Consider the following 12,756-nt stretch of genomic DNA (forward strand, 5'->3'; position numbering starts at 1 on the left):
TCAAAATTTAGAGTCTTAAAAATGTACTACTAGTAAAAGCCTGTTTATTTAAAATCGTTATATAGGGGTGCATGGGTGGCTCAGAGGTGGTTAAGCATCTGGCTTTGGGACAGGTCATGATCTCACTGTTTGTCAGTTCAAGCCCCATATCAGGCTCCATGCTAATAGCTCAGAGCCTAGAGACTGCCTGGGATTCTCAGTCTCCCTCTGTCTCTCTCAAAATAAATAAATAAACAAACAAACAAACATTAAAAATTTTTTTAATAAAAAATAAAATCTTTAAAAAACTAAAAAGTCATTATTTAAAGGCATTCACAATTATCCTAATGGTGCTTTTTGTTTGGATTTTGTTTGAAAATAAATAAAGGAATGAATGAATGAGACCTCTAACCTCAAATCCCACTTTGGAGAATTACATTTTGAGACATTTTAAGTAGTAGTAAAACATACACACACACACACACACACACATACACACACACACCCCTCAACATTCACTAATAGGGGCATAAATTCTGAATATCCATATAAATATTGTACAGTTATTAAAAAGAACAAAAATAACATTACTTGGTAGATAGTAAAAGTCAGAGGCTAGAACTGTGGACTCGAGAGCCACATTCCCCAACTTCAAATTGCTGCTCCCACAATCATTACCTGTGCAACCTTGGGCAAACTAATCACATCTCAGTTCCTCATTTACCCACTGGGGATAATAGTACCTACCTCACATGGTAGTTTTGGAGGAAATGAGATAAACCATAGGGCCGGACATCCAGCACGTACTGGAATGATGCCCATATTGTTTGGGGGATGGGAGTGAAAGCTGTACAAATTTTACAGCATAGATGTACTTTAGTTAAAAATATTTTAGAGCATTTATTAAATATAGTTGAGCATTCAGAGCATAAAAATATTTTAAGCACACTGTACGTGTATTTAGTGGCCAGAGGAAAAAATATAATTTTAACTTTTTCTTTTTTTTCACATTTTTGTTGTTTTTGAGGGTGAGAGAGAGACAGAGCATGAGCAGGGGAAGGGCAGAGAGGGAGACACAGAATCTGAAGCAGGCTCCAGGCTCTGAGCTGTCAGCACAGAGCCCGACACAGGGCTTGAACCCACAAACCATGAGATCATGACCTGAGCTGAAGTCGGATGGTTAACTGAACTGAGCCACCAAGGCGCCCCCAACTTTAACTTTTTCTTTACACATTTTTGTGTTGTTTGGCTTGTTGCAAAGAACAAGCATTGCTTTTGTAGTTTGGAAGAATAATCCAATAACTTTTTTTAGAAGTAGTGTGGGAACTAGAAGGAATGGGGGATACAAAAGCATAATTAAAGATCAGAGAGTGAATCTGGAAACTGAGAAGTTTGGCAGGTGAGAGCACATACTTTAAAGCATGACCATGATATGAGAAAATAAGATTATAAAACAAAATAAGGAAGTGATAACTAATAGAAGCTCTGGGCACAATGGACAGCAGCAGATTTAAGGCTGAGAGTGAGCAAAGAAAAGGTCTTGTGTGCAAGGAAAAGGAGGGTGGACCTTACCCAGATGTTTCTGGAAAATTCTTTGTGAGAAAGGAATGCAAAGTATCAGCTGTACTGGGATGACTGGATTGCTCAGTAGGTTAAACGTCCAGCTTCGGCTCAGGTCATGGTCTCACGGTTCGTGGGTTCAAGCCCCAAGTCAGGCTCTGTGCTGGCAGCTAGCTCAGAGCCTGGAGCCTGCTTCAGATTCTGTGTCTCCTTCTCTCTCTGACCCTCCCTGCTCATGCTCTCTCTCTCTGTCTCTCTCTCTCTCAGAAATTTAAAAAAAAAAAAAAAAAGGAAAAAAGAGAGTAAAAAAAAGTATTGGCTATACTCTGGCAATGTGAAAGAACTCCATCTCTCCTCCAAAACAAAAATGTTCTATGGTTCCCTTTTACCCCTCATCAGGGTAAAGTCCAAACCGAAGTCCATGGCTCTTATCACCACCCTTCTCACCCTACCCTGCTCCAACCTCAAACTGGACTCCAGCCTCATAGAGCTACTTGGAGTTTTTAGAAAGCTCTGCTTTCTCCCGGTTCTAAACCTTTGCTCAGGCTGCAGCTTCTGCCAGCAATATCCTTCCCCCATGCCATTCCTTTTTCTGCCTGGCTAACTCTTCAGAGCTCAGCTAACATTTCCTGGGAAACTCGCCTCAGTCCTCCAAGGCTCAGTTTCCCTTCTAGGTCCAACCATATCACCCTGGCATTAACCTAAAAAGAGTACTTTTCACATTTATTTGTAATTGTCAGTTTATCACCTGCTTCCCCAACTAGACTGCAAATCCATAAGGGCTGGAATTTAATATTATTCTTTGTTAATTCTTCGGTACCTAGCACAAAACACAGTCAGATATCTAGAAACATTTGTTAAATGAATGGATATCTTTAACTATACAAGCCATCTAATTCCCCTTTCTTGTATTCCATTTTTTCCCAAAACGTTTCTGCTTTAATTCTCAGTCTTATGTTTGTCAGTCCATAGGCAGAAAATCTGCCTCTACAGGTCATGTCAGTGCCAAGTCTGGGTCCATGTGAGAGTTATATTGCTGACTGAAAACTAACATATTGACATAAGGGTTTATATGTCAATCTTGTATCTTGGTTAAGTTCTTTCCTGGAGGGAAAAAAAATGTGCTGGCAAAAGGACTTGATTCATTCATTCATTCACTCATTCGGCAAATATTTAATAACTGCCATCAATGACAACCTTCATTCTAAGCTGTGACAGCACAGCAGGAAACAGGACCAACAGCTCTACCATCATGGAATCATATTCTATTGGGGGTAAGCAGAGGGACAGATAATAAACATGTAAAAATAAGATAATTTCAGGAAGTGCTAAATGCTGTAAAGAAAATTAAGCAGGATAGGAAATGATTAAAGTTGAGGGAGGCAGACTGAGAGCTCTTTAGACATACAATCAGGGTAAGGCTTCCCTGAGGGGTGAACATTTGAGCTGAGTCCTAAGTGATGAGAATATTCTCAGTCAGAAATTAGAAAATCTAAGATAGGAATGAGCTTAGAATATTCAAACAAAGATAGAAAATCAATATGGCTGGAACATAATGAGCAAGGAAGGTGATACAAGAGTGACCATAAGGTAGGTGTAGAATAGATCATATAGGCCATGATAAGGAGTTTGAATTTTATTACAATGCAAAAGAAAGATATTAGTGAAGTATAAATAAGGAAGTGATAGAGTCTGATTTATACTGTTAAATTGTTAATGACAGAGAAGGCAAGAATGGACAAACAAGAAGCTGTTGAAGCTGTTGTCACTGTCCAAATCAGAGCAACTGATAGCTTGTACTAGGATAGTAGCCATAGACCTGGTGAGAAGTGGTTGATCAGGGTTGAGATAATATTTTCGAAACAGGGTCAATAGGACTTGATGTTAAATTAGACATTGGAGACAAGAGGAAAACAAGAATCAAACTTGGGATCTTTTGGTTCTTCCTGTCAGAAATTCCTATAACTGTCTGCTTTTAAAAAGCAGTGTTCGACTGGAGAACTTCCTTTAAATAACCACAACAAAGTCAAAGCCAGTCAAAATTTCTGCTAGGGTATGACAATACTTGAATTATCTGTAAAAATCCATTATAGAGAATTCAAGAACAGTTTATTTTGTGTTAAATTAAATCTTTTAAACTTCTGATAAATTTTTTTGCAATCAAAAACATAGCTCATTTTACAAAGACCCAAGTGCTTATAGAAGATAGGTTTGTGTCCCTTTAAAAAGTGCCATTTCCTTGAAACACTAGACATCTTTATGCCCAGAGCTTCTATTAGTTATCACTTCCTTATTTTGTTTTATAATCTTATTTTTTCATATCATGGTCATACTTTAAAGCACTGTTTTATGACTCAAACCAAGGCTTAGCAAGCTAGGTAAATTATAGCACAGGAAGAAACAGAATGGCAAGCCCTGCTTCCTGAGTCAACCCCTTAATGTACTCATTCACCTTCTGTGAAACTTGGGACATACTGTGTGATAAACAACTGTTTAAAGCTAAAGACCAATTCTTTTTCTCCTGAACTTAACTCTTCTGGTGTTTTATGTATATTGCCCAGTTATAGTCTCTTAGAAAATAACATTTGAAAACAAACTACACTTATTGCTATTCACAAATCTATTAGAAAAAACATTAAGCAGCATTGAATATAACTTCATGGCTAAAAGAACTTAGGAAAATTCACAGTACATATTTATTGTGTTAATATTCATACCATTATTAAGGATGAAGAGTATTTAGGGGACAGTAAACCACATTCTTCTTCCTACCAAGTTGTGAACCAACTGAAAAACAGGCAAAAGAGTAGACAGCTCAGAATTATCACTCTTACTGATAAAGCTGATGCTGAGAAACAAGGCACCACCAATGAGAGCGGGCATACTTACCACTGAGTCACCGACTGGCAGAGCAGGACGACAGAGACTCTCCCCTCCACTCACTTGAAGACTTGTCCCTGTAAAACCTGCAGGATAAAGAAACAGACCAGAAGGCATGATTCCTGATGGCAGCCTTGTTCCAAGAGTAAAACTGGCCACAGGACTGAGCTTTCTCACCTGGTTTCTCACCATTTAGCATCTTACCCATGGGGAAGAGGTCAAGAGGCCCAAGAGGCTAACAGTGTTAACAGAATCCCCTGCAACTACACTGTATTCCCCACATAATTTTATTGTCTTAACCTTGGTAGTCTTCAAGCTGGAGTCTATCTACACCAGGATTCTGTAAGTACTTTCCAAGGAGAACACAGATGATTTTTAGGGAATCAATTCCATTTATTCAACTTTCACCTACTCTTTCCTAAAACTGAGCTGCCTAAAAATATGACTTAAGTTGAAATGTCACAACAATTCTATTTTTCCAATTCCCTTTAAAAATCATTCTTTTCCCACTTATAAAAAGCAGACATCCTCTCACTTATCCCCGATCTTAGGATGGCAAATGTTCCGTGTACAAAAAGCTTCTGAGTCACCATACACAGGAATAACACTAATATCAATATCAATATTTAACTTAATCAAGGCATGATAAGCCTGTAGGAAGATTTCCTGATTTTCCTTATCTTATTACATAATTCTGTTAAGAGAGAAGCTTGGTGCTAGAAACTGGGTATTTTGGTTTGTCATTGGGGCATTTTGAGTTTTATCTACACTCTAGAGTGGGTTGGCAAGAGTTATGATCATTTTTGTCCAATTCCATTTCCTCTTCCACTCCCTGACAATGCCAAAGAACACTTTCGAGATAGCAAAGAGAAATACTAAAGAAGGTTGAGCCCTATTTCATCTAAGTAATGAAACTCACAGCAAGTTTTCATGTATCTATCTGAGATTTCAAATATGGAAAATTTGTGGAAAATATTCTGAGAAATACCAGTCAGCTACAAGGCACATCTGCTCAGTAATGAAAAAGAACTTGATATAAAATCTCATTCTCCTGTGTCTCACATATTTCAGATGATTTCAAAGAAAAAGATGTTTAAAAAAATTACAAATTTCCAATCAACAGATCAGTGTTATATGTAAAAGAAACATGTATCAGAAGTCAATGTTTTGTATTTTCTTAAGCAATTATACAGACTCATAGGAAAAAATATTTTCCTTGATTTTCACCTAAAGATTATTGAAAGCAGAAAATCTATATTCATTGTTTTACTCAAATACTACTGTTCATTGTCACTTGTTAACCATTTCTTACATCATTATTCATCCCTATATTTATGTAGATTTAGATATGTAGTTTTCTATATACAGTATTCTATTTTATATAAATGTATTTCTAAATGCATTCACAATAGTCACTTTTGATAAGCCCTGTACCAAATAGTATTATTCTGTCTTTTTCTGTCTTCTCCTAGTCTGTCTCTTAGCAAAACATTACATTCATGAATTATTTGGGAAGAGAGAGCGCCAACCATTCATTGAGAGACTTATTTCCAATTAAATTTTAGTTCTCTTTAGTAGCTATGTTTAAAAATTTGTAATGTAGTTATTATCAATTATGCACTAATAATTGTAATAATAATTCAATCCAAAAGAAATTTTTGACACTTAGAACCTTTTTGTCATAATTTTTTTATTATAAACAAATTTTTATTGCAGAAATGAAAGAGTAAGCAATAAAACATATTTGAACATAAAAATATATTTTAAAACTTGTGTGGGGAAGTAGAATGAAAATACAAACTCACAGAAAAAATAATGTAAATCTCTATAAAAATGGATGATGGTGAGTATTCAATTTCTATGGAATTTGATTTAATGCATGTTAACCCTTTTTATTTTAAAATATTCATATTTAGTTTCACCAGAAATTACATCTTTGCAACTAAAATTAAGACAAAAAATTTTACACATCAACTTAAAAATTATTTGGGGGATATGTCAGCAAAATGTATGAAGACCACTGCCTTATGTCTTTAGCTTACCACTAAGATCAACTTCGGATATCGTTATCCTCCTTGGACAAGAAGTCAGAGGTCATTTAGGGCAATCCTGATCCCACCTTCATAAGGTCACTTCTCCCTTTTGTGGGTTCTCCTGGGGTCACTGGTATAGATTTTGTTCCCTTGAATGCCCTGAATGGGTCAAAACAACATATCAACAAATCAGCTCCAATGCTGTTCTGTACCCAAGGCTATAATTGACAACCTGCTCTTTTGCCATCTCAAATTATGTCTCCCTACCTTTTTCAACATTAACATAAGTTCTAAAAGAAGATCAAATGATAACTAAAAATACTCTAAAAATTAAAATTTTTACTTTTAAAATTAAAAGCCAAAGAGATGTGCTCAATATGATTATGACTCCCTCGCAATATGAATTTTCCAGAGAGAAATGAAAAGTTCAGATACTAAATTACCTAAATTACCCTGGCAGTAAACTTAGCTCCTAAAACTGAAAAAACAAAACAAAACAAAAAAACAAAAACAAAACCAAAAAACACCTCCCCCAAAGGGCCCATCCTGTTAAGCTTACCCAAGCATACCCTGGCCTGGGCAGGCCCCTGTGAAACTTAAGGTATGAAGCAGCAGAGCAGAAAGCATACTTTCTGTGGGAGGCCTGACTCCCACGGGAAAATGGAAAGGAAGAAGATGGGCTGCACATGCCAAACTTACACATCAGGAAACTTGCTAGTAGCATTGGAATAGAGTATTGAGAGTTATAATCGTGGCACTCACTCCATACTTCAAGAAACATCTGATGTGGGAAAGAAGTGTTTTTTTCTAAAATGAAGAAATAGAACAGAATTATAAGAAACAGGTTCTCTTATTTAAGAAATATTTATTGAGCTCAAATTTCTGAGCTAGATGTGCTGGGAGATTCATAAGTGAATCAGAGCTGCCTACCAACCCACCACTAACATTTATAACATACATGTATATATCAATGCCACATATTTTAGGTTTTTGCTCCAGCAGTGCCCTGCTTCCAGTACCAGTTTTTGTATTAGTGTAAATGAGTCTTTGTTTGCTAGCAAACCACTAAACATCTCAGTGGTTTAGAACAGCAGAGATGTATTCTCATTCACACAACTGTGTCTGTCAGCTAAGGGCTCTTTTCTACTTTGTCCTGAATCTAGGGCCCTCACTGATGGAAGCAGCCACTGTTTAAAACACTGTTGGGGTGACAGATTACAGAAGGCCACAAATTCAGGGCACCTGGGTGGCTCAGTTGGTTAAGTGTCCACCTTCAGCTCAGGTCATGATCTCAAGGTTCGTGGGTTCAAGCCCTGCATCAGGCTCTGTGCTGACAGCTCAGAGCCTGGAGCCTGCTTCGGATTCTGTGTCTCCTTCTCTCTCTGACCCTCCCCTGCTCACGGTGTCTCTCTCTTTCTCTTAGAAATTAAAAAACAATTTTTTAATAAAATTTAAAAAAATAAAAAAATAAAGAAGGCCACAAATTCTTTATCACTTGTTTCCCCAGTCTCCATTCAAGAGATGGAGTTTATTTCTCTTTCCCTTGAAACTGAACTGGCCCTGTGACTGCTTTAACCAATAGAATGTGTTATTTCTAGGCCTACAACTTACAAGATCTGGAGGCTTTTGCACTTTTGGGAGTCCTGAACTACTAAGATCAAGCTACTCTACTGGAGAAGCCATTGTGAAGTGAGGCCCTGGGATAACACTAGGAAGAAGAAAAACTTGGCTATTCTCACATCTCAGTCAAGCTTTCTAATTACTCCAGCTACAGAAAATACCTGGCTTGAACCACATGAGAGACCCCAAGCAAGATAAGACAGCTGCCCATGAGCCCCTCCAATCCACAAAACCGTTAGTGATAATAAAAGTTACTATTTTTTAATTATTATTTTTGAGAAAGAGAGAGAGAGGCAGAACATTAGTATGAGTGGAAGAGGGCCAGAGACAGAAGGAGACACAGAATCTGAAGCAGGCTCCAGGCTCTGAGCAGTCAGCAACAGAGCCCAGTGCTCGAACTCATGAGACTTGAGATCATGACGTGAGCCGAAGTCAGACACTTAACTGACTGAGCCACCCAGGTGCCCCAGTTACTATTTTAAGTCACTAAGATTTGAAGTGGTTTGTTATATAGCAATACATAACTAAAACATTCCATCATTTTGCCAAAAGAAAAGAGGGTATGAGAAATTGTGCATTCTTTTTTTTTTTTAAGTTTATTTATTTTGAGAGAGAGAGGGAGAGCAAGAGCAGAGGAGGGGCAGAGAGGGAAGAAGAGAGAATCCCAAGCAGGCTCTGTGCTGTCAGCACAGAGCCCAATGCAGGGCTCAAACTAATGAGCCATGAGATCATGCCCTGAGCTGAAACCAAGAGTTGGATGCTTAAACAACTGAACAACCCAGGCACCCCCTTAAAAAAAAGTTTATTTAGAAATTGTGCATTCTTAAAGCTTTTACTTGGAAGTGACACAGATCACTTCCAGTCACATTTCATTGGCCACACGGAGTTCAAAGGAGAAGGGAAATACAAGTCTGCTATGTGTATGGGAAAAAATAGAAATATTTGGTGGCCAGTAGTATTATCTCCCAGAGAGAGGTCAGGGCTGGAGAGGTACATCTTCCACAGAGATAAGTAAATCACTAAGTAGATAAAATGTCAAGGAAAAAAAGAATAATAGGAGGAGAAAAGAACACAGATAATGACAGATGCTTATAGATGACCCCTGGGCGACGTAGGGATGGATATAAAGAGGAAAAGGAAGGTGGGAAAGACTCAGAAAAGGAATATCTACAGAGGCAAAAGGTGACATCTAGAGATCCAAAGGAGAGTTTCAGGAACAGAATAGCCAAGAAGAGCATAAAATAAAATGAATAGGTGAGAAATTTGTAGAAATTCAGAGAAAGAGATCATTGTGGCTGATACAGTCACAGGCCTAAGACAGAGGCAGAATTAGAAAAGGTATTGGAAGATAACAATATGGATGAAGAAAGGATAAAGGGCGCTCTCAGTGAGGAAACAGAATGAGTAAAATCTTGGAGTGGGGAATGAATTTAGCAATGGGGAGGATGGAGACCAGGTATTGTAAAGGGAAACACATCAATGTGATAGAAATTATGTGTAAAGATTAGGTTTGCTGCAGAAGGGAAGGCAGCAAAGCCATTTGTGGATTTATGGAAGACTTTGAGTGGACCAACTGAGATTTCTGAGTTGTTTCCTTTAAATAGCTGAGTGCCATTGGAGATAGGGTACTTGAGTAAAAGAAATCAGTATACAGGACTAGTGCCTTCGTGTGGGAAAAAAAGAAGAAAAAGAGCAGAAAGGTATTACAGTATTCAGAACAGGAATATCCTACTGGGAGATACTGTTACCTGGCGGGGAGAAAGAATTGCCTTTTCGACCAGTTCAGGGAGCTTAGAATGAGAATAAGTTGCTCAGAAAAAATGTTAAAGGGGGAGAGGAGCTTCAAGTGTGGAGAAGTTGAGATATTTATTTTATCAAGGATATAAAAGAAAATGTTTGACTTTTTACTCCCATGGCAGACAATGTTAGTTACCTACCCACATTCCCCATCCTACTCTCTTGACAACAGAACTTCAATACTGCTCAATTCCTCTCTTCCTTTCAAACCAATCAGGGAAAAGAAACCTACATGTGTATAATTCACCTCCAAGGTAAATCCTGATGGTTTAAGCCATTTGGTTAAACCACTCAAGGAACATCATCTTTCTAGGGGTCGGAAGAGGGTTGCTTTTTTGGTGCCCCAATAACAGAGGTGTGCTACTGACATTTAGTGGGAAGGAACCAGAGATGCTAAGTGTCCAACAATGCATGCCATAATACTGCCTAAAATCTGCCAAAAATCAGATAAACACTAACAAATAATGGTAGTCCCAATCTCCTTGTCAGTTGCTGTTTAGGGAATAGTTAGTGACCCTGTCTGGTCAATAACATATAAGGAGTGGCCTGCTATGAAACCTCCCAGGTGGTTTCTTCCTGCCTGATGTCATCCCAACTGTATAACACCTGGTACTGTTAAAAGCATCCATCTTCTCCCCAAATCAGGATGATTCTTCCCAATCATTGGCATTTTCTGTTACCAAGTCCTAAAGCAGTTCTGACTGCTAACCATTAACCTCAGGATGACCACTGAGATATGCCTGGGACAATCTAATTTTAATTCTGTTCTCCCAGTGTATAGTGCCCCCTTTCAGTTCCAAAGATATTCTAGATTGGAGGCTAGACTATATGGTCACTTAGTTTTCCCAGTTAAATCCTGTTCATTCTGCCCCAAGAGAAGCACAGGGGTGAGCAAACTATGGTCTATAGACTCTTTCTGCGTCTCTGTAGATGAAAAAAATGGCTTTTACAGGTTTAAAGAGTTGGAAAAAAATCAGTATTTCATGACACCTAAAATGTCAGTGTCTATAAATATTTATGGAACACAATCATGCTCATTCCTCTAATTATCTTTTATGACTGCTTTCTTACTATAAGGCAGTTGAGTATTTATGAAAGACAGTGCCTAAAATATGTTTGGCTCTTCACGGAAAAGCTTGCAGACCCCTGCCCTAATACCACTTAGTTCTAAGTTTCCTCATTTCTTGCACAAATACCTCGTCTAGTAAGTTGTTTTCTATGCTTTTTCACTCCAATCCTCAATCCATCCGGTAGATAATCTCTCTAGAGAAGTTTTGTCCTATCATTTGCCCCTTCAAAATCTTCAGTGGCTCCTCCAAAAGGGGCGGTTATAAAGTCCAAGCCTATCCGCTGACTAAAGACTACCAACCTAATTTTCCAGACTTTGCTCCTCTTGATTACTGAAGGAAAAATGGATCACTTGCCGTTTCCCTAATAAGTACTTGAGTTCGCATCATATGCCCCCATTGCTTTTCTTTGTCTCTCCTCCATCGCACCAGTTCCTCAAGATTAAACGCAATTTGTAACTCCCTTAATACACCTTCATTCACTCATCACACCGGTGTTTCACAGCAGGCAGTTATAGGAGTGGGTCGGGGGAAACTCCCTGGCAGAAAGAAAACAGACTAGGGCAGGAGAGAGCAAGCCAAAGGAGTGGAGTGCTTGAGGTAAGGAGCCCAGAATAAGGCTTCAGAGGTGAATTTACATCAGACTTTTAAGGACTTGAGAGGCTAGGGGCGCCTGGGTGGCTTAGTCAGTTAAGCGTCCGACTTTCGCTTAGGTCATGATCTCGCGGTTCGTGGGTTCGAGCCTCGCGTCGGGCTCTGTGCTGACTGCCAGCTCAGAGCCTGGAGCCTGTTTCAGAGTCTGTGACTCCCTCTCTCTGACCCTCCCCTGCTCACGCTGTCTCTCTCTCTCTCTCTCTCAGAAATAAATAAAACATTTTTAAAAAATTTAAAAAAAAAAGGACTTGAGAGGCTAAAAGACTTAAAGACTTAGGTTGATAACAAGAAATTGTAAATAAAGCTGAATGAGCGAATAGAAGGACCACTTCATTCTATCCATTTCCCCACCGCCACGGACTATGATTCAAGGGATTAACACCTTTAGTCTGAAACCTGAAAGAAAATTCTACAAAGTCTTGACCAAAACCACCCGGGAGTGGCTGCTCCTTGCCAGCGCGCAGGCAGCGAGTGGATTCCCGATGCCAAACAACCCTAGTGCGGGCACTGTGCACTCTCTCCGCGACAAGAAGACTCCGGTTCGTCGCCAAAACTTTTGGGCGGTAGCTTTGTCTGCGCGCCCACGCTCCCGGCTTCCGGCAAGGCGCGACGGCGCCGGAGGGGTCGGGGGAAGACACCCCCTCAATAGTGTGCGCCAGCAGTTAAAACTAAGTCGTGGCCTCCCGCAAGCCACCAACCTGCGCCCTCGGAAAAGCGACCCAGCCAGGCCCCGCCTCTGCAGCCGCCTTGGCGCACGTGAAGTCCCAGGCGGAGCGATAGCGAAGAAGCGGGAGTTCGCCGGCACGAACTCAGACCTTGGAAGGGAAGCGATTCCAGGGCGCACGCGCACTACGAGGAGACCGGACGGAGCCTGCCTTCCGGAGGGGTTGCAAAGGAAAGGAGAGCGCGTGGCACTCCGGAACCCGCGCACGCGCCGTAGTCTCACCCGGCCTGTGCGCGCGCGCGCGGCCGGCTCTGCATCTTTTCTTCAAGCCCGCCCCCCTCCTCTCCTTCAGCCACGGGAGGCGAAGAGCGAAAGCAGGGAAGTGTGGGGCGAGGTGGGCGGGGCGTCGCACGCGAGCGCGGTCTGCAAAAGGAGGGGGAGGGAGAGATCCAAGACATCGTTACCGCGTCAACACCCAATCGAGAGCAAGCCTGACCCCGCC

The 12,756-nt window shown here is 40.1% G+C and overlaps 1 long non-coding RNA gene across 1 annotated transcript; it reads right to left on the reverse strand.

The window, feature by feature from the left end:
* Positions 1-4,427: 4,427 nt before the first annotated feature.
* LOC120248072 lies at positions 4,428-12,732 on the reverse strand. The gene is made up of 4 exons (XR_005532486.1): positions 12,289-12,732; positions 7,152-7,259; positions 6,462-6,611; positions 4,428-4,505 (listed from the first exon to the last, which is right to left on the reverse strand). It is a non-coding gene; the product is annotated as an uncharacterized LOC120248072 (long non-coding RNA).
* Between the last annotated feature and the right edge of the window lie 24 nt (positions 12,733-12,756).

The sequence above is a fragment of the Hyaena hyaena genome, unplaced genomic scaffold (assembly GCF_003009895.1).
Source record: "Hyaena hyaena isolate Hyena2069 unplaced genomic scaffold, ASM300989v1 scaffold_563, whole genome shotgun sequence".
Taxonomy (NCBI): domain Eukaryota; kingdom Metazoa; phylum Chordata; class Mammalia; order Carnivora; family Hyaenidae; genus Hyaena; species Hyaena hyaena.